Here is an 18,620-nt window from a genome sequence, read left to right as displayed (position 1 = left end):
AGTCAGCAGAGCCCGTTTTCTGTCCTCGTGGACACTGGTTGAAGACAAGCCAGACTCCAGTGTTCGGCTGCCAAGTAAACCAGTCACCCCAGCTTGAAGCCCTCACTGGCTTCTGGTGTTCCAGCTGATTTTCCTTTTTGACTGTGTGGCTTTGTCTGTCTTGCTTCCTCTCTTGGTCTCCCTGCCGCCCCCCCCCCCCCACATTCACGTAACTTTTTTACAGAACTACAGCAATTAAGAATTGCTCTAGTTCATTATTATTTTTATTAATCTCTTATTATGCCTAATTTATGAATTAAACTTTATCATAGTATGTATGTATAGGAAAAAACTTGGTATGTATAGAGTTGGGTATTATCTGGGGTTTCAGGCATCCGCTGGGGGTCTGGAGCATGTCTCTGTGGATAAGGGGGGACGCCTGTCATCCTTACAGTGGTACAGTGACCACCACGCGTTACCCCAAGCCCTGTGCAGGTATCACTTCCTCCCATCCTCACAGCAGTCCACTGAGGCCCTCCTCATCACCCCCATTTTACAGATGACAAAATTTGATCCACCCCTTCCAGTCAGCAGATGGGGCATGAGTATCTCTCTTGGTCTTGTTTTGGGGATCCGAGAGGCCCCAGCAATAATCGGAGTGGCCAGTGCTTCCTTTATGGTTGGGCTTCACAGTAATACTGTCCCTGAGATGCTGCTGGTGGTTTTCTGTTACAGCCCCTCAACCCTTCCCTGGGGTTTCTGTGGGGCCAGCATGTTCTTCCTTGCAATTAGGGTTGTGATGAAGCATATACAATATAAATCTCCCCAGTCCGCAGTCCTCACATTATTCGTGCTTCGGATTGCATGGGTCACTAATAAAGGTGAAGCGGCTTCCGGACTCTGTTGTTTTTCTGTTTAATTGTGGTGTTGGCCGTTACATTTTGTATTCACAGTTCAGCTATGCTACTAGGATTCCTATTTCTTCCAACTCTGGGAAACCCAAGAAGTAGCCTCTGGTTTCTAAAAGCTGGAAGGGAGTAACACTGTGGGCCCCAGAGACCTGTATTCGCAGGGATGTTTGGAAACCACAGGTGGCCATCTAGGAACAGTGTGGGTCTTCCTGCCTGAGGCCACTGGGGTCCAGGATGGGCGTTGCTCACGGGTAGACCCCTTCTCCATTGGTTTGTCAAGACTTGACATCGGGTTTTGTGTCTGCCAGGCCCGCCCGCGTTCATCCTGCTCCTGGTCTCTCCTGTCACCTGCTGTGTGCCAGCCACTTGTCAGTCAGGTGCCCTGAGATGGAGACAGACCAGACTCCTGGTGGGGGGGACACGGGTGTGGATTGTGATAACCTCATGTGGATGTAGTGGTGGAGGCAACTGTGGGGTCTTGGGGAGACCCCTGTGGTGGCTGCTATCCTAGCCTGACATGAACTAAGTTTGGGTAGGCTTTCTGGAAGAAAGGGTATCTCATCGAGAAAGGAGGGGAATCTGTGATCGAGTCTTCAAGGGTATTAACTGGGCACAGGAACAGTGCCCCTCAGGTGGAAGGGGCAGCACGAGGCAGGAAACAGCAGGTGCATGGAGAGCTTCTAGCAGTGCTCTGTGGCTGGGGCCTCCGGTGAGGCAAGGCTGGGCAGAGCAGCAGGTCAGCAAGTGGGGGCATGTTTGCAAAGCTGAGAGCTTGGAGAACCTCCCGAAGGGTGTCCCCCTCATCTAGAGTCCCACCTGCCGTAGCCAAGATGCAGGTGAGTACAGCAAGGAGTTTTGCAAGATTCTTTTTTAGCTCTAGCTGTATCCACTCACTTCCTTTTCAGAACACGTCAGAACTTACAAGCAGGTATTATCTACCTTTGATCCATTCTGATGTCTTTTGCGTGATAAAATCACTTGTGAGAGTTGGACTTTGTGCCTTTTGGTGGCGTTGCACAGCTGGCTGAGAAATGCTGTGGGGCGGGGGCTCCATCACTGTCCCTCTGAGCCTGGCTTGGTGGCCTTTTGGAGCGCAAGACACATGACATGGGCCTCATTTCATATTAACTATGAAGTCCCTCAATTGAAATGTCCCCAACATTAAGAATTGACAAACCAGGGGCACCTGGCCGGCTCCATAGGTGGAGCATGTCACTCTTGGTCTCAGGGTTGTGAGTTCGAGCCCCACATTGGATATAGAGATTACTTAAAATAAAATCTTTAAAAAAATTTACGAACTGGAATTGGCATGCATTCAGTATGTAGAAGACCCCAGTGGGTATTTAGAGAAGCTCGGCTGCCCCAGCGCTTCACAACACTCTACACTTCCTCCTGAGTATGAGACGGGTGGGTGGTCATGGTCTCTGGTGTGGGAGGAGGGAGCAGTACTGGCAGCATTGTTGGAATTGGATGGGGTGGTTGTGTCTTTCCCTTCATCCATCCACTAGGGCTGGTAATGCAGGTGTGAGTCCAGTGTAGGGAACGGGCATGCATTTGACCACTGTGGTGTAGCCTCTGAAAGATGGGGAGTGGGACTTTGAGAGCAAACCTAGGGCACCCTGTTCAGGTGATGGGTCAGGGAAAACACCTCTGGGGGTGATAGCGAGTTTGAGGCCACAGTATGGATGGAGAGTGGGGAGGAGGGTCAGCTCCCGTGGCACCGTTGGGGCAGCAGGGCCCCATGGATTGGGAGCCTGGAGTAGAGGAGATGGGGCAAGGCAGGCGGCCAGCCAGACCCTACCAACTGTAGGAGATGCCAAAAGACTGACCTGAACAGCTAGTCTTTTTGAAGCATCACCCTGGCTGTCATATCAGGAGTGAATCGGTTCAGGTGAGTGAACATGGGGTAGAGGCTGAGAGGCCAGCAGAGCTCTCGGGTTGATTGGACTTGATGGGTTAGATGTGGAGGGTGATAGGAGGGATTGTCATGGGCCGCTGGTCTCAGCTGCCGCTGTTCTGCTTCTAGGTGTGTTGTTGTAGCACATATCAGAATTTCACTCCTTTTCAGGGCTGAGTAATATTCCATTTATGACTCTACCACATGTTGTTGTTCCTTTCATCTGTGACAGACATTTGAGTTGTTTCCACTATTTGGCTATTATGAATAATGCTGCTGTTTGTACATGTTTATGTACAAATGTTTGTGCATATTCAAGAACCAGTGTTTGGACATATGTTTTCATTTCTTTGGGGTATTTACCTACGGGTGAAATTACTGCATCTTATAGGAGCTCTAGGTCTATTTTTGAAGTCCCAAAGTGGATCCACTCGTTTACATTTCTGCCACCAGTGCATAAAGATTCCAGTTTTTCCATATCCTCTCCAATACTTGTTACTGTGTGTCTTTTTTATTTTAATTTTAATTTTTTTAAAAGATTTTATGTATTTGACAGAGAGGGAGAAAGCGAGCGCACAAGTAGGTGGAGTGGCAGGCAGAGGGAGAGAGAGAAGCAGACTCCCCACTGAGCAGGGAGCCTGACGCAGGACTCGATCCCAGGACTCTGGGATCATGACCTGAGCCAAGGGTAGACACTTAACCGACTGAGCCATCCAGGTGCCCCTAATTTTTTTTTTTTTATTTTTTTTAGAGAGAGCGCATGTGTGTGTGAGTGGGGGAGGGCGGTGGGGAGGGCTGGAGGGAGAGAGGAGAGAGAAAATCTTAAGCAGACTTCACGCTGCCCAGTGCAGAGTGTGACCACGGGGCCTGATCTCACAACCCTGCAATCATGACCTGAGCAGAAATCAAGAATCAGACGCTTAACCATTTAACCGTCTGAGCCACGCAGCCGCCCCTGTATGTCTTTTTTGATTGTAGCCAACCTAGTGGGTGCGAAGTAGTGTCTCACTGTGGTTTTGGTCTGCACTTCCTTGATAGCTGATGATGTTGAGTATCTTTTCATGTGCTTATTGGCAGTTTATATGTCAGCTTTGGAGAAATGTCTGTTCAGATCCTTTGCTCATTTTTTTAAAAAAGATTTTATTTGAGAGAGAGAGTGCACGTGTGCACGCGCGCACACAGGAGGAGGGAGGGGGCAGTTGGACAAGCAGACTCCCCACTGAGCGCAGAATCTGCCAACAGGCTCAGTCCCAGGACCCTGAGATCATGACCTGAGCCGAAGTCAGATGCTTAACCAACTGAGCCACCCAGCCACCCCCCTTTGCTCATTTTTAAATTGGGTTATTTATCTTTTTGTTACTGTGCTATAAGTGTTCTTTATATATTGTAGGTACAAGTCCCTGCTCAGATCCATGATTTGCAAATGTATTCTCCCATTGTGTGTTGTCTTTTCACTTTCTTGATGGTATTGTTAGCAGTGCAAAAGTTTTAAATTTTGATGAATTCCAATTTACTTTTTCTTTTGTTGCTTGTATTTTGGTGTTGTAGCTAAAAAACCAATACCTAATCCAAAGTCATGAAGATTTACTCCTGTGTTGTGTTCTAAGAATTTTATAGTTAATTTTTGTGTTAAGGTGTGAAGTAAAGGTCCCAATTTGTTCTTTTGCTGTGGATATCCAGTTATCCCAGCACCAATTGTTGAAAAGACAGTTTATTCTTTCCCTGTTGAACCATCTTGGCACCCTTGTCAGCGATCACTTGCCTGTACATTTGAGGGTTTATTTCTCGACTCTTAACTCTGTTCCATTGGTCTGTATGTCTGTATTTAGGCCAGTACCATCCTGTCTTGATTACTGTAGTTTTTTAAGTATTGAAGTTAGAAAGTGTGGGTCTTCCACGTGATCTTCCTTTTCAAGATTTTTTTTTTCTGGGTCCCTTGAACTTTCATATGACTGTCATGTTCAGCCTGTCAGTTTCTGCAAAAAAGCAAGCTCAGTTTTGATAAGGGTCTGTTGAATCTGTAGATCAGGTTGGAGTGTTTGCCATATTAACAGTGTTAAGAAGAACATTCCATGAACATGGGATATCCTACTTTTAGGTCTTTAATTTTTTTCAACAATATTGCATATTTTTCAGTATATAAGTCTTGCATTTCTTTCATTAAATTTATTACTAAATACTTAATTCTTTTCAATGTTATTATAAATGGAATTGCTTTGTTAATTGTATTTTCAGGTTTTTTGTTGCTAATGAGTCCTTCAAATTTTTTTTTCTTTTTTTCTGTTTGAACAAATGTTCAAAACTTAAAAGGTATTAAAGCATGCAAAGTGAGAAGTCTCTCCCACCCTCACCCTTCAGCTGTCCAGGTTCCCTTCCTGAAGGCAGCTGCTGCCTTAGAGTCTTGTTTGTCCTTCTAGCAGGGGTGTTCAGGTCATGGGCAAGTAAATGGATGTACAGACTTTCTTTGTCCCACTGGGTTGATAGTTCTAAATAAGCAATTAAAATTATATGCTTAAAACATTTTAGTGCAGGGGCGCCTGGGTGGCTAAGTCGTTAAGCGTCTGCCTTCGGCTCGGGTGATCCCAGCATTCTGGGATCGAGCCCCGCATCGGGCTCCCTGCTCGGCGGGAAGCCTGCTTCTCCCTCTCCCACTCCCCCTGCTTGTGTTCCATCTCTCACTGCCTCTCTCTGTCAAATAAAGAAATAAAATCTAAAAAAAAATACTTTTTTTAGTGCCTTTATTTTACAAAAGTCTTTGTGAAAACAATGGTGTGTGAACAGATTCCATCCTCTAGTTTGTCAGTTTTCAGGGGACTGACAGTTCACTAGCTTTTTTGAATTCTGGGAGTAGGTTAAAAAAAATAAAAAGGCTACAGATGTGATTTCTCCTAATCTACCTAGTTGGTGTTTTCAGCTTGCTCAGTGGTTTGAACATTGACCATCTAAGAAGCTGTTACTGCCTGTAAAGTCTAGGGAAAATAGTTTTTCAAAGATTTATTTATTTTATATCTGTATAGAGAGAGAGCGCACAGAAGGAGGGGCAGAAAGAGAGGGAGAGAAGCAGACTCGTCACCGAGTGGAGAGTCTGGGAGCCCGATGCGGGCCTGATGCCACGACCCGGAGATCGTGACCTGAGCCAAAAAGATCGTGACCTGAGTTAGATGCTCAACTGCTGAGCCACGCAGGCGCCCCTGGGAAAAATATTTTTTAAGCTACATGTTACCTGTTATCATTGTTGTAATTTGATGCTTATGTTCTAGAAACTGTTCTGAACACATTCTGTGCTTTGTATAACTTATGCATCTGAACCATCCATGGTGGATGCTCTTGGTTCCACTTAGCACACAAGGAAACGGAATCCAGCAGGTTATGTAGGTCATAGGCAGAGCCAGCGTGCAAGTCCAGGTGTCCTGACTCCGGAATTTTCCTTCTTAACTGTAGAGGTATACTTCCATTCATGCCATGTGGCTTCCCTGACCTCAGGGTGCGAACACAGTACTTACTGAACTCACTGTGTCTGCGTGCTGTTGTAGGTGCTGGGACACCGCAGTGAGGAACATGGGTCAGTCCTTGCCCTCACCGACAGCAGTCACAAGCAGCACACGTAAACAAGTGACTTCCGTCCTGTGTCAGGAGTGTCAGTGCTGCAGGGAAACAGTGGAGGTGGTCAGGGAGACTGACAAGCTGGGGTGCGAGCCTCAGTAAGGGGTCAGGTGGACCTCCTTCGCAGACAGCGAATCTGAGCACAGTTGGAGCAGGTGACAGAGGTGAATCACACATCGGGGAGGAAGGATTCCAGGCTAAGAGCACAGCCACTACAGAGGCCTGAAGGGGAGTTGGAGGGAGCCTGCCAAGAAGTCTGAGGGGCTGGCCCAGAGTGTGTGGAGGGGAGCAGAGGAGGTGAGTGAAGAGGGAGGAGCCTGTGGGGAGTTCGGAGCAGAGGAGCGGTGACAGTGTTGCTGCTGTTGAGCACAGACTGTTGGGGAGCAGGGGGGAGGTGAGGGGACTGCAACGAGTCAGGCGTGAGGCGGCAGCAGTGGTGGTGGCAGGATCTTGGAATCTGGCAAGGTATATGTATGTTTTGGAGATATATTTTTGTAATTAATCATGTTGTCTTCTTTATTGAGGTTCTGGACATGTTTTGAGGTTAACCACTAAGAATTCCTGGTGGAATCACAGGCGCAGCCTAGGAGCTTAGTTTGGGTGTGCTACATTTGGGAGTTTGACCTCCGAGGAAAATCGTAGGCATGGAGATGCATTGCAGGGGTTGAGCCCGGGGAGCCTTACTCCCCCTCAGGGCAGTCCCACCCAGAGTGCAGGTGGGACAACTGAGGGGAGGATATTGGGGAGGAGGGGGTGATCCAGGTGGACAGTGAGTGGGAAGGAGGGGGTGATCCAGGTGGATAGCGGGAAGGAGAGACTGATCAGAGTGGAAAATGGGGAGCAGGGGGTGATCCAGATGGATAGTGGGGAGGAGGGAGTGGTTTTCAGTACCCTGGGCTCAAGGTCAAGGTTCTTGGTGATTTGGAAGAGCAGATTCTGGGGTTTATGTGTGGTGGGGAGCAGAAACATGTTTGGAGTGGGCTTAAGAGAAAAATGGGACAGAAGAAATTGGAGGTACTGATTATAGACATCTTTTTCAAGGGTTTTTGCTGCAAAGGGGCAACAGAAGGTTATTTATTCACATGTTTTTTAAGATGCAAGAAATTATAGCCAATTATGTGCTAGTGGTGCTGACATCTTAGGAAGAAGGCTGTAGGAGAGAGACTTGGCTGGAGTGTGTTAGGGTTGCTGTGCATGTTGGGTGGTGGTTGGCAGGAGGGCTGAGAGGTGTGGTGGTCCATGGTGGCCTGTGTAAGTCCTCTTCTGATGCTTTTCTAAGAGGAGTAGGAAGCAGGCTCTCAGTGAGGGTAGGGGAGGAGCTGCTGGAGGTTTGGGAGAGGAGAAGGTATGAGAAGGGGCTCAGTCCCAGCCCCTCTCCCTCCTGTGGAGGTGGGGGGGGGGCGGGACTCAAAGTTCTAACCCTCTAATCACTTGGTTGGTCCTCTTGGCAGCCAACATGCCCACCCCCCATTGGGTGGGGCCCAAAAGTCACCTTCATTAATAAGACACCCATTTCACCTTTGCTCTGAAGAGGGTTTTTAGGAACTGTGGATGACCAAAAATAGATTCTTATAAATCCTTATATCATAGCAACTTCATTTAATAGACTCTTAGGAAACTCTTTCTGGCTACTGTGGGAACATAGAGTGTGCCTGTGTCTGTGTGTATGTCACTGTGCCTGTGAGCATCTGTGTGCATGAAGGGGGTGGTGCTGGTCTGGGAGTGGCAGGTTGCCTGTGTTTGAACTGGGTGCATTCTGAAGGTGTTGTGAGGGCTCCCTGAAGTCTGGCTGGACTGGTGATGTCTGGAAATGGGGGAGGGGACTGGTGATCACCCCAGGGGACTCCTTGAGGCCTTTGTGAGGGACAGCAATGTTCTTCAGGTAAGAGTGAGGCTTGGCAAGTGGAAAGCATAATTGAGGAGCAATTAGCAAAATGTTTTTATTGGAACAGAGTAGTGGGAAATGATTCTGGACCAAGATGGTAGGACAGGCACACTCTCGAGTTGCGCTGTCCAGGAACACAACAGTCACTAGCCACACATGGCTGTCGAGGGCTGAAATGTGGCTTGTGGGATGGGATGTTAAACGTTATGTAATCTTGATGAATTTAAATGTAAACAGCCGCAGTAACCAGTGGCAACTGTTTCGTAGAGCACAGTTCCAGAAGGTGTTAGTGTGAGGAGCAACCCTTTATTTGGGGTTACCATGTGAGGTGATCTTGAATGTGGGCAGTGGGGGTGAGATGGATTGGGGAGAGGAGGCTGAAAGCATGGAGCATCTCCTGTTATTTAACCTGTAACCAGCAAGAGGGAATTCAGTCCTGAATGTGCATGAGAGGCTGGGAGGTGTGGGAATACGGGACTGATGGCCAGTTTGAGACCGGTGGGTGGGATGAGCTGTGGTGGGGACCTGGTGCTGGGGTAGGGGCACAGCTACCACAAACAGAAATAGACGTGCAGTCCAAGTGTGTGCGTGGTTGGGAAGGAGATCCGAAGAGGAGAGTTCCATTGGGAGCACTACCCAGGGCATGTCCACCTGGCATTTGGATGAGAGGTGGTCAGGGCAGAGATTCTGCACTTAGTTAAGAGAGATTATAGTGGAAACTGTGGAACAAGAACCAGGAGTTCAAAGGATGTGGTGTAGAGGGAAGAGAGCCTTGGGGGGCCCCACAGTTGGAGGGGCACGAACAAGTGGAGCCCATGAGGCAGCCGGGGAAGGTGGTGAGAGAAGCAGTTTGGGCCCCGGGCTTGGGAAGCCTCCAGGGAGGGAGTGTGGTTGGTGAGGTTACCTGTCAACATGTGGAGATTTACACCAGAGAATGAGCCAAGGCCAGAGTTCCTCAGAATTTGGAATCCTCTCATCTCGTGGTTTAGACCCCATGAAATAGTCTAGAAAATGTCTTCATTTTAGACTCTTGGATTTTGAACTTGACTTAGTGACAGCACTTGTGTTTTCACACTTAGATTCTAGGGCCTGTGGTGATTGAAAAGGGAGCATTCATTAGCCTGACCGGTATTTTGTTGTGATTGGGTTGGACTCAGTGGAAATACATATGAACCATGTGAAATTGCAGTTTTTGTAGGTTAGAAAAATTGTTGAAAAATGGCAATTTTATATGATTTTATCCATTGTATAAGGAGAACATTCTTCAGGGTACCTGGGTCGGCTCAGTGGGTTAAGCCTCAGACTCTTGGTTTCCGTTCAGGTCATGATCTCAGGGTTGTGAGCTTGATCCCCGCATCAGGCGCTGTGCTTAGTGCAGAGTCGTCTTGAGATTTTCTCTCTCCCTCTACCCCTCCTCCCACTCACTTGCACTTTCTTTCTTTCTTTCTCTCTCTCTCTCTCTCTCTCTCAAATAAATAAATAAATATTTTTTTAAGCATTCTTCAAAAGCACAGCTGTGAAGCACATACAGGGGGTTACCTGGTTGTTCTTCTCCCAGCCTTCACTGTTCTAATCTAGTTATGCACATCATATTTTAACTGTCTGGGTTGACATGTTGCTGGTTATCCAGGTAGCTACCTTTTCACTGTAATTACTATAGGCTACAGTTTTGTCTCCTCTCTTTCCTTTCCAAATAATATAAATTTGACCCTTGGGCAACATGGGTATGAACTGCACAGGTCCACTTATGCACAATTTTTTTTTTTAAAGATCTTATTTATTTATTTGACAGAGATAGCCAGCGAGAGAGGGAACACAAGCAGGGGGAGTGGGAGAGGAAGAAGCAGGCTCATAGCGGAGGAGCCTGATGTGGGGCTCGATCCCATAACGCCGGGATCACGCCCTGAGCCGAAGGCAGACGCTTAACCGCTGTGCCACCCAGGTGCCCCCACAATTTTTTTTTTTTAAATAAATACAGTATGGTACTATAAATGTGTTTTCTCTTCCTTATGATTTTCTCTTTTTTTTAAAGATTTTTATTTATTTGAGAGGGAGTGAAAGAGAGAGAGAGAGAGAGCGCACACAAGTGGGGGGGAGGGGCGGAGAGAGAAGGAGAAGCAGATTCCCTGCTGGACCCTGGGATCATGACCTGAGCTGAAGGCAGACGCTTAACTGACTGAGCCACCCAGGCGCCCCTTCCTTATGATTTTCTTAATACATTTTCTTTAGCTTACTTTATTGTAAGAGTATTGAATATAATACATATAATGTACAAAATCTGGGTTGATCAACTGTTCATGTTATTGTTAAGTCTTCTGGTTAACAGTAGGATATTAGTAGTAAGTTTTGAGGGTGTCAAAAGTCACATGCAGATTTTCAAGTTGTGGCAGTTGGCACCCCTAACCTCCACATTGTTCAAGAGTCAATTTGATTACTGTCCATGTTGGTTTCCCTGGGAAGCAGACTCTGGGATGGAGATTTGCAGAAAGTTTACTGGGGAGTGCTTTTGGGGTCAACACCTGTGGGAAGAGTGAATTGCATGGAATCAGATAGATTGAACCTTCTAATCCATGAACCTAGTACAGCTCTCCATAAATCGAGATCCATTTAAATTTCTTTCATCAGTATTTTGTAGCACTCGGTGCATATATTTTGCCAAATTTATATTTATTATTAAATATTAAAACTTATCATTAGCATTAAACATTAATACACGATATTTTTAATTACGTACAGTCATTTTGTGAATAAAGGTAGTTTCATTTCTTCCTTTCCAATCCGAATGCCTTTTCTTTCCTTTTTTTGCCTATTGCACTGCCTAGGACATCCAGTAAAATGTCCCAGGAAAGTACTGAGAGCGGGTGTCCTCCCCTTGCTGTTGATCTTAGGGAGAATGCAGTCAGTCTTTCACTAGTTAGTGTGTGTGTAGGGTTGTATATATACCCTTTATCCGGTTGAGAAGTTTCCTTCTATTATTACTTTGCTTTGAGATTTAATTAAAAATGAATGGTGGATTTTGTTAGATGCTTTTTTGGCCTCTACTGTGATGATCATGTATTTTTTCTTTTTTTGGTCTTTTTTAGTATGGTTAATTACACTGATAAATCTTTGAATATTATACCAACCCTGCAGTCCTGAGGTAAACCCCAGTTGGGTGTGATTTGATATCCTCTACACCTGGATTCAGTTTGCTAAAATTTTTTAAATTTAAAGACTTTTTAATCTATGGTCATGAGGGCTATTCAGTAGAAACTGTACTTCAAATTTTGGATTTTGATCTTTTCCTGGCCTGGCAATATGTGGTACGGTACTCTCTCGTGATGCTGAGTAGTGGCAGTGGGCCACAGCCAACCACACAGTCACAAGGGTATAGAATCGATACACTGACAACCATTCTGGTTTTCACTTTCAGTAGGTACTCAGAACTAAATGAGACATTCAGCACTTTATTATAGAATAGGCTTTGTGTTAGATGATTTGAGTAGGTGTCTTGAGCACATTTAATGTGGGCTAGGCTGTGATGCTCAGTAGGCTAGGTGCATGAAATGCATTTTTGACTTAACATTTTCAACTTATGATGGGTCTTTGGGGACATAACCCCATTGTATGTTGAAGAAGATCCTTTTTTTTTTTTTTTTTAAGATTTTATTTGAGAGAGAGAGAACGAGCAGAGGGAAAGGAGAAAGGGCAGAGGGAGAGGGAGAAGCAGGCTCCCCACCGAGCGGGGAGCCCAGTGCGGGACTTGATCCCAGGACCCTGGGATCATGACTTGAGCTGAAGGCAGACACCCAGCCAACTGAGCCACCCAGGCATCCTGAAGAAGATCCTCATTGAGTATTTAATGTTGTACATTTTTTTCTAAGCGCTGCTTTGGCTGTATACAGCAACTTTTTATTTGACGTATTTCATTTTCCTTCAATATGATATACTAATTTCATTTGTCCTTTTTTTTTGGTCCAGGTGTTATGTAGAAGTATGTTATTTAAGTGGATATTTGGAAATATTCCGATTGTCTTTCTATTATTGGTTTCTAAAGCTTTTTTTCCCCCAAGATTTTTATTTATTTGTCAGAGAGAGAGAGCATGAGCACATAGGCAGAGGGAGAAGCAGGCTCCCCACTGAGCAGGGAACCAGATGCGGGGCTCGATCCCAGGACCCCAGGGTCATGAACTGAGCCGAAGGCAGACGCTTAGCTGACTGAACCACCCAGGTGTCCCTATTATTGGTTTCTGATATAATTCTCTTGCATTCAGAGAACATAGTTGGTATGATTTCATACCAAGAGAAAGTGTAAGTGAGTTCATAGGGTTCCAGTCTCATATACATACTTAGACTAAATTTTCGAGTTTGTCTCTTACTCTTTTCAACTCTGGTGTTTTTTGTTGTTGTTGTTGTTGTTGTTTTGCTCATGTGTTTTGAAGCTCTGTCATGATGTATACACGAATGTTATGTATTCTTAATGAATGGACTTTATTCCTGGTAGTATTTCTTTTCTGGAAATCTGCTTTATGTGATAATATATGGGTTTCTAGCTTTCTTATGATTGGTGTTTGTGTGGTCTGTCTTTTCCATCCTTTTGCTTTTAACCTATCTGTATCATTGCACTTATAAAGGCTTCCTTTGACAGCATGTACTTGGGTCTTGCTCTTTTTTGCTTTTTTTTTAAATCCAGTCAGAGGATCTCTTCCTTTGAATTGGCATCTTAAGACCATTTACACTTAATGTAACTATCAGTATGGTTTGCTTTCTAGTTGTCCCTTTTGGGTTTTTTTTTTTCTTCTTTTTCTTTTCCTTCATTCTTTCAGATCAAGAATACAGGTTTTAGTATACTGTTGTTGCCATTATTGGCTTATTTGCTATACCTGATTGTATGATGAGAATGTGCCAGTTCGCATTTCATGAGAGAACCTTCGGTGTGTGCCTCTCTTTCTTCCCTCCAGCTGTGTCTGTTCTGTTGTACACATTTACATCTGTTCTAAACCCCCCCAATGCTTTATTATTGTTAGTTATAATGAAATCTTAAAATGAGGAAGAAAGTTTATTTTCTTTCTTAATTGCTGTTTCTGGTACTCTTTTACATGTTGTATATTCAGTTTTTTATCCAGTATCATTTTCTTGCTACCTTAAGAAATTACTTTAATATTTCTTTTAGGGTAGGTCTGTCAGCAACTAATTCTCTCATTTTTGTTTCTCAGGAAAAAAAAATTTGTCTTCCTTTTTTTTTTTCCTAAAGATTTTATTTATTTGGGAGAGAAAGCATGAGCAGGGTGAGGGGCAGAGGAAGAGGGAGAAGCAGACTCCCTGCTGAGCGGGAGCGTGAGGTGGGGCTTGATCCCTGGTCTCTAGGATCATGACCTGAGACGAAGACAGACACTTACCCTACTGAACCACCCAGGTGCCTCTGTTTTTTAGTATTTTAAAGATGCTGTTCATTTTCTTCTATTGCGCATGGCTTCTGATGAGTGTTTTCTTACTGGTTTTAAGAATGATGAGCCTGGGTGCAATTTCTTGTTTTTCTCCTTGGTAATCATTGACTTTCTTACATCTGTAGGTTTTAGTTTTGTAGTTTTTTAGCCCAAGTTGAAATTTTACAAAATATTTGATATTACCTTTTCAACTATTTTTATCATCCTCTCTATTGGGGGAGAGTTGCAATGGTATATATATTAGTCTGCTTGACAACCTGTTTGTTTTCTCTGTGCTTGTTCTGCTCTCAAGTTCACTGCCTCCCTTCTTCTCTCCTAGTTAGAGGTGACTCTTCTCGGCTCAGTGAGTTGCCCACTTGGGACCCCTGTCCTTGCCCCATAGCCTGGAAGAGTCTCCAGGCAGAAGTGGGGGAACTGCGGGGCTCACTCCTTTGTTTCCCTTTCCCAGTGGCCACAGCTCTGTGCTGCCCGTTGTGCCGCAGTGACAAGGGTGCTGGCAGAATCCTGTCCAGTTTCTAGCTGCTGCACCAGGAGGACAAGCCCAGTCTCAGCCGTGAGTGGAGCCCTGGCTCCAGCAAACAGAAGGCTGTTCCTTAGATTTTGTAGGTCGTTTTTCTGCACACAAGGTCCTTGCAGATGAAATGACAATCTGGAGGTGAAGCATCAGTGTCTTCAGAGTGTCTAATGATCAGTATTGGTGACGTCACTCTGTGGGGACTTGACATGCAGAGAGAACACAGCATGGGGGGGGCTGTGCTTCCTTGGGGTACAGGCTCCTTTTCATCATCTCAGCCACTCTTGACTGCACAGTTGGGTGTCAGGCCCAGTGTTGTGTTTGTGTAACTTAATATTTCTAGTTTCTTTGGTTTCTTATTAATGCATTTGCCTTAATTTCTGTTTTGTTTTTCAATGACTTTTGATTCCAGCCACAGGTGAAAATCACCGTGAGGACTTTAAAAATGTACTGGAGTCGGCCACCAGCTACTTTTTTTTTTTTAAGATTTATTTATTTATTTGAGAGAGAGCATGCGTGTGCCACATGCAAGCAGGGGAAGGGGCAGAGGGAGAGGAAGAGAGAGAATCTTAAGCAGACTCCATGCCCAGTGCAGAGCCCCACACAGGGCTCGATCCCAGGATCCCGAGATGATGACCTGAGCCAAAATTAAGAGTCGGGATGCTCAACCGACTGAGCCATCCAGGCGCCCCCTGCCACCAGCTACTCTTAAAAGTAATTTTTTTAAGGTTCCCAGGTGGTTTTAAATATGCAGCCAGGATTGAGAATTGTTCTTTGATGTTCATAGTCCACGTTTATTTTTGGTCCACATCAGCCACTCACTGACTGCCCCCCCCAGGTGGTCTTTATACCTGTGGAGTGGTAGTTGCTCCGGCTTTTAGTATAAGAAAGCTTTTAAACAGTCAGTGATTGAATTTATCTTCTGTTTTCCCTGAGTAGCATCATTTCTCTCCAGCCTGTTTTCTTTCCAAAATGAATCCTTCAGTAGTTTTTACACTGAAGGTCTTTGAATGCCAAAATCTGAAATAACTTTGGTATTTCTTTGTAGATGATTGTTTCCTGTTATAACAAATCGTCCCACAACTTAAGGGCCTGTAGCAATCGTGTGTGACCACCTGGGGCTGGGTCACCGCCAGTCTTCCTTACTTGTACCTGGAACCAGGCTGGAGAAGGAACAGGGGCAGGTCAGAGGAGCAGCTGGTGTTGGAGGAGCAGCTGGTGCTGACCGCCCCCTGTGGCCTCTGCAGCCTCGTGTCCTGGAAGCGGGACGTCTTACTCTGCAGCTAACGCACGTGTCTCAGGAGCGTGTGGTGGAACTGCGGTGCCTTGTGCAGCCCTCAGGGGTCACGGTGTCACTTCTTTCTTGTTGTATCCACTAGGAGGCAGTTGGTAAGGCCGGCTGTGGTCAAGGCTGATGTCCAGGAACCCTCCTGTGTGTTTTCAGACCACAAGTCTTGTCTCTGGTAGCTTTTAGGGTAGTGAGGCTAGTGGTGGATTTCTGTTTATTCACCGTACTGTGCTTTGTACAGTAGCTGGCCAGCGTGCTTCGCCTGTCTTCTGGAGTCCCACTGGATGTGGCAGCCGGCTGGATGTCCTCTCTGGCGAGTGCCTCTCTCTGTTGCTCATGCACTCTGTTCTCATAATCTTTGAGGTGTTATTCTTTCTGCATCCACTGAAGTTCCTAACCTGTCCAAGTTTAAAGTTGTTTCCAGGTTGCTGATTTGTTTTATGAGGAACACCTCCCTCCACGCTCACATACGTCACCCACAGTTACAGGCTGTCGGTGGGTGACTGTAGGCTGCTGAGAGCCGACATCCTAGGTCCAGTGGGAACAGAGAGTGGGCAGCTCATGTGCACGGTGGCACTGGGGGGAGGCATCCCTGGGGTCTGTCACAGTGAGAATGAGGACAGGCGACAGTGTTTGGCACAGTACCACCCTCAGCATGCTGACTATGAAACGTAGCATATGGACAGACTGCTTCCCTCCCCTAACCCGTACGGATGCATAATTTTCACATTCTAAGAAGGATCAGCACAAATGCTTCCAGACTGTGCTCTATCAAGGGGGAGACAGATGAACACTGCCATCCTGGCCAGGGGTGCTGGAATGCTCTGGACACGCCTGGTCCTGGCGATATGCGTCTGCAGCGGCTGTGACTCACAGGAACCCAGGGCGTGTATTTCCAGGGAGGGCTCTTAGAAGATGTGACGTCATGCCCCGATCATGGGACAGTGTTCTGGGTAGGAAGGACAGCACCTGCAAAGGCCCTGAGGACTACCGTGATGGGTACTTGAGAGGAGCAGAACTGTTCTTGCCGTGCAGATATAGACACAGAGTCAGAGGCAGTGAAGAGTGTGCCCACCAAGGAAAGTGTCCAGCCCAGGTCTCTGACCTCAGGGCTGACCTTTACCTAATGCCTGGAACTGATGTTTCTCATGCCTAGACTGAGGTGGTTCCAGGGCGGATGCCCACTGTGTGCACTCCGTCTTGCTGGTTCCCTGTCCTGGCCCAGGTGTTTGCAGTGTGAGGCTGATGCAGGCTGCCGCTGAGCAGAGTGAGGGCCTGCTCCCTGTCGCAGAGCTGGACCAGCTGGATGTTGCCTTTGCTACCTCGTCGGTGAAATGGGGGTTACAACTAGCCCTTGGTGGAGGAGGCTTAGAGGACATGCTGTATCCAGGGACTGTTTTGGGTCCCTGGACAAGGTGTGGCAGTTAATGACAAGGGACCTGTGAGGGACGGAGTCTGATGACATGGAATTGAGTTGTGAGGAGGGTCTAGATTATCTCAGATTTGGCCTGGGTGCAGAGGGCAGGTGTAGGATGGAGCTACTGGCGGAGAGCTGAGCATGCAGGTGGCGCTCAGAGAAAAGCAGGTGTGAAGTTGTAGATGGGGCATACTTGGTGGAGTCGACGCCTCCTCCGGGTGCTTGCAGAGAGAGAAGGCCTCAGATGCCATCAGTGAGTTGTATAGAGTCCTGAAGCATGTGGTGAAACACGGAGGGAAGCTGCCGAGAGCCAGCATTTGTCCTGTAGTGTTTTTAACAGCTTTGTCCAGGTATAATCTACATACACAGAATTCACCTGTTTTAAGTATGAATTCAGTGGTTTCAGTAAATTTACAGAGTTGTGCAGGCAGCAGCGTATCCAGTTTTAGAGCATCTGCATGACCCCAAAGGGATCCTGTGACTCTCTTTCCTGCTGCCAGCCAGGTCACAGCTCACCTGCTGTCTGTCTCTGCCGACCTCTTTGTTCTGGACATTTTGTGTACGTGCAGTCACCCCACATGGGACTTGTCTGCTACAGGGTGACTATTGCTCGGGCATCTTGTTGTACTGATACCCACATTTTGGTTGTCGCTGTCCGTGGGGGTGGATGACTGCGTTTTGCAGGCTTCAGCTCTTAGGAGTAGTGCTGCTGTGAGAGCTCAACGCCAGTCTCTGTGTGGACACCTGTTTTCATTTGTCTTGCGTACAGTCCTGGGGGTGCAATTGCTGGGTCGTGTGGTAAATTTATGCTTTAACTTTTTAGGAAACTGCCGAATTGTTTTCCAGAGAGGCTGCATCATCTTGCGTGCCTACCAGCCGTGAATGGGAGCCCCCATTTCTCCACATCCCCCCAGCCGTTGTTTCTCTCCACCTTCTCGGTAGTAGCCGTCCTCATGGGTATGAAGCGGCATCACGCTGGTTTGATTTGCATTTCCCTGGTGACCAGTGATGGTGAGCATCTTTGTTTGCTGTCTGGCCATTTGTAGGTCTTCTTTGAAGAAATGTCTATTCACATTCTGCTTGGTTTTTAATTAGGTTGTTGTTCTCCTTCTTTCTTCTTCTTATAGAAAAGCAAAGTTTATTGAGAGTACAAAGCTCCCAAAGAAGGAGGGAACCCAAGAGGGTTGCCCGGGTGGTTTTTCTTCTTCTTACTGAGTTTTTAATACATTGTGGACACAAGTTCTTCATCAGATATATTATATGCAGATACTTTTTTCTGTCTGTGGCTTGTCTTTTCACTGGCTTAATGATGTCATTTGAAGCACACTTTAGAGTTTTTTTTAGGGAGAGAGCACGAGCTGGGGGGCAGAGGCAGAAGCAGACTCCCCACTGAGCAGGGAGCCTGGTGCGGGGCTCCATCTCGGGACCCCAAGATCATGACCTGAGCCGAAGGCAGGTGCCCAATGTCCTGAGCCACCAGGCGTCCCCACAGTTTTGAATTTGGATAAACTCCATTTCACCAGTTTTCTCTTCGGTCACATGTGCGTAGAGCACCGCATCTGAGAGGTCCTGGTCCTTTAGCAATATGAGCGCCAGTTAGTGGCTCGGAAGTCATTGGACCTGCAGAGTGGTGGCGACACAGGTGAGGGTTTTGGGATCGCGGAAAGTGAGGAAGTAGAGACCAAGGTCGTGGTGAATGT

General features: G+C 46.5%; 1 protein-coding gene across 2 annotated transcripts in view; it reads left to right on the top strand.

Annotated features, from left to right (window-relative positions):
• ARHGAP39 (Rho GTPase activating protein 39) overlaps positions 1-18,620 on the top strand; it is a 101,294-nt gene that overhangs the window by 5,376 nt on the left and 77,298 nt on the right. The window lies entirely within an intron of this gene.

This window comes from Ursus arctos, unplaced genomic scaffold (genome assembly GCF_023065955.2).
Source record: "Ursus arctos isolate Adak ecotype North America unplaced genomic scaffold, UrsArc2.0 scaffold_6, whole genome shotgun sequence".
NCBI classification, from domain to species: Eukaryota; Metazoa; Chordata; class Mammalia; order Carnivora; family Ursidae; genus Ursus; species Ursus arctos.
This window is presented reverse-complemented; position numbering and strand designations above follow the sequence as displayed.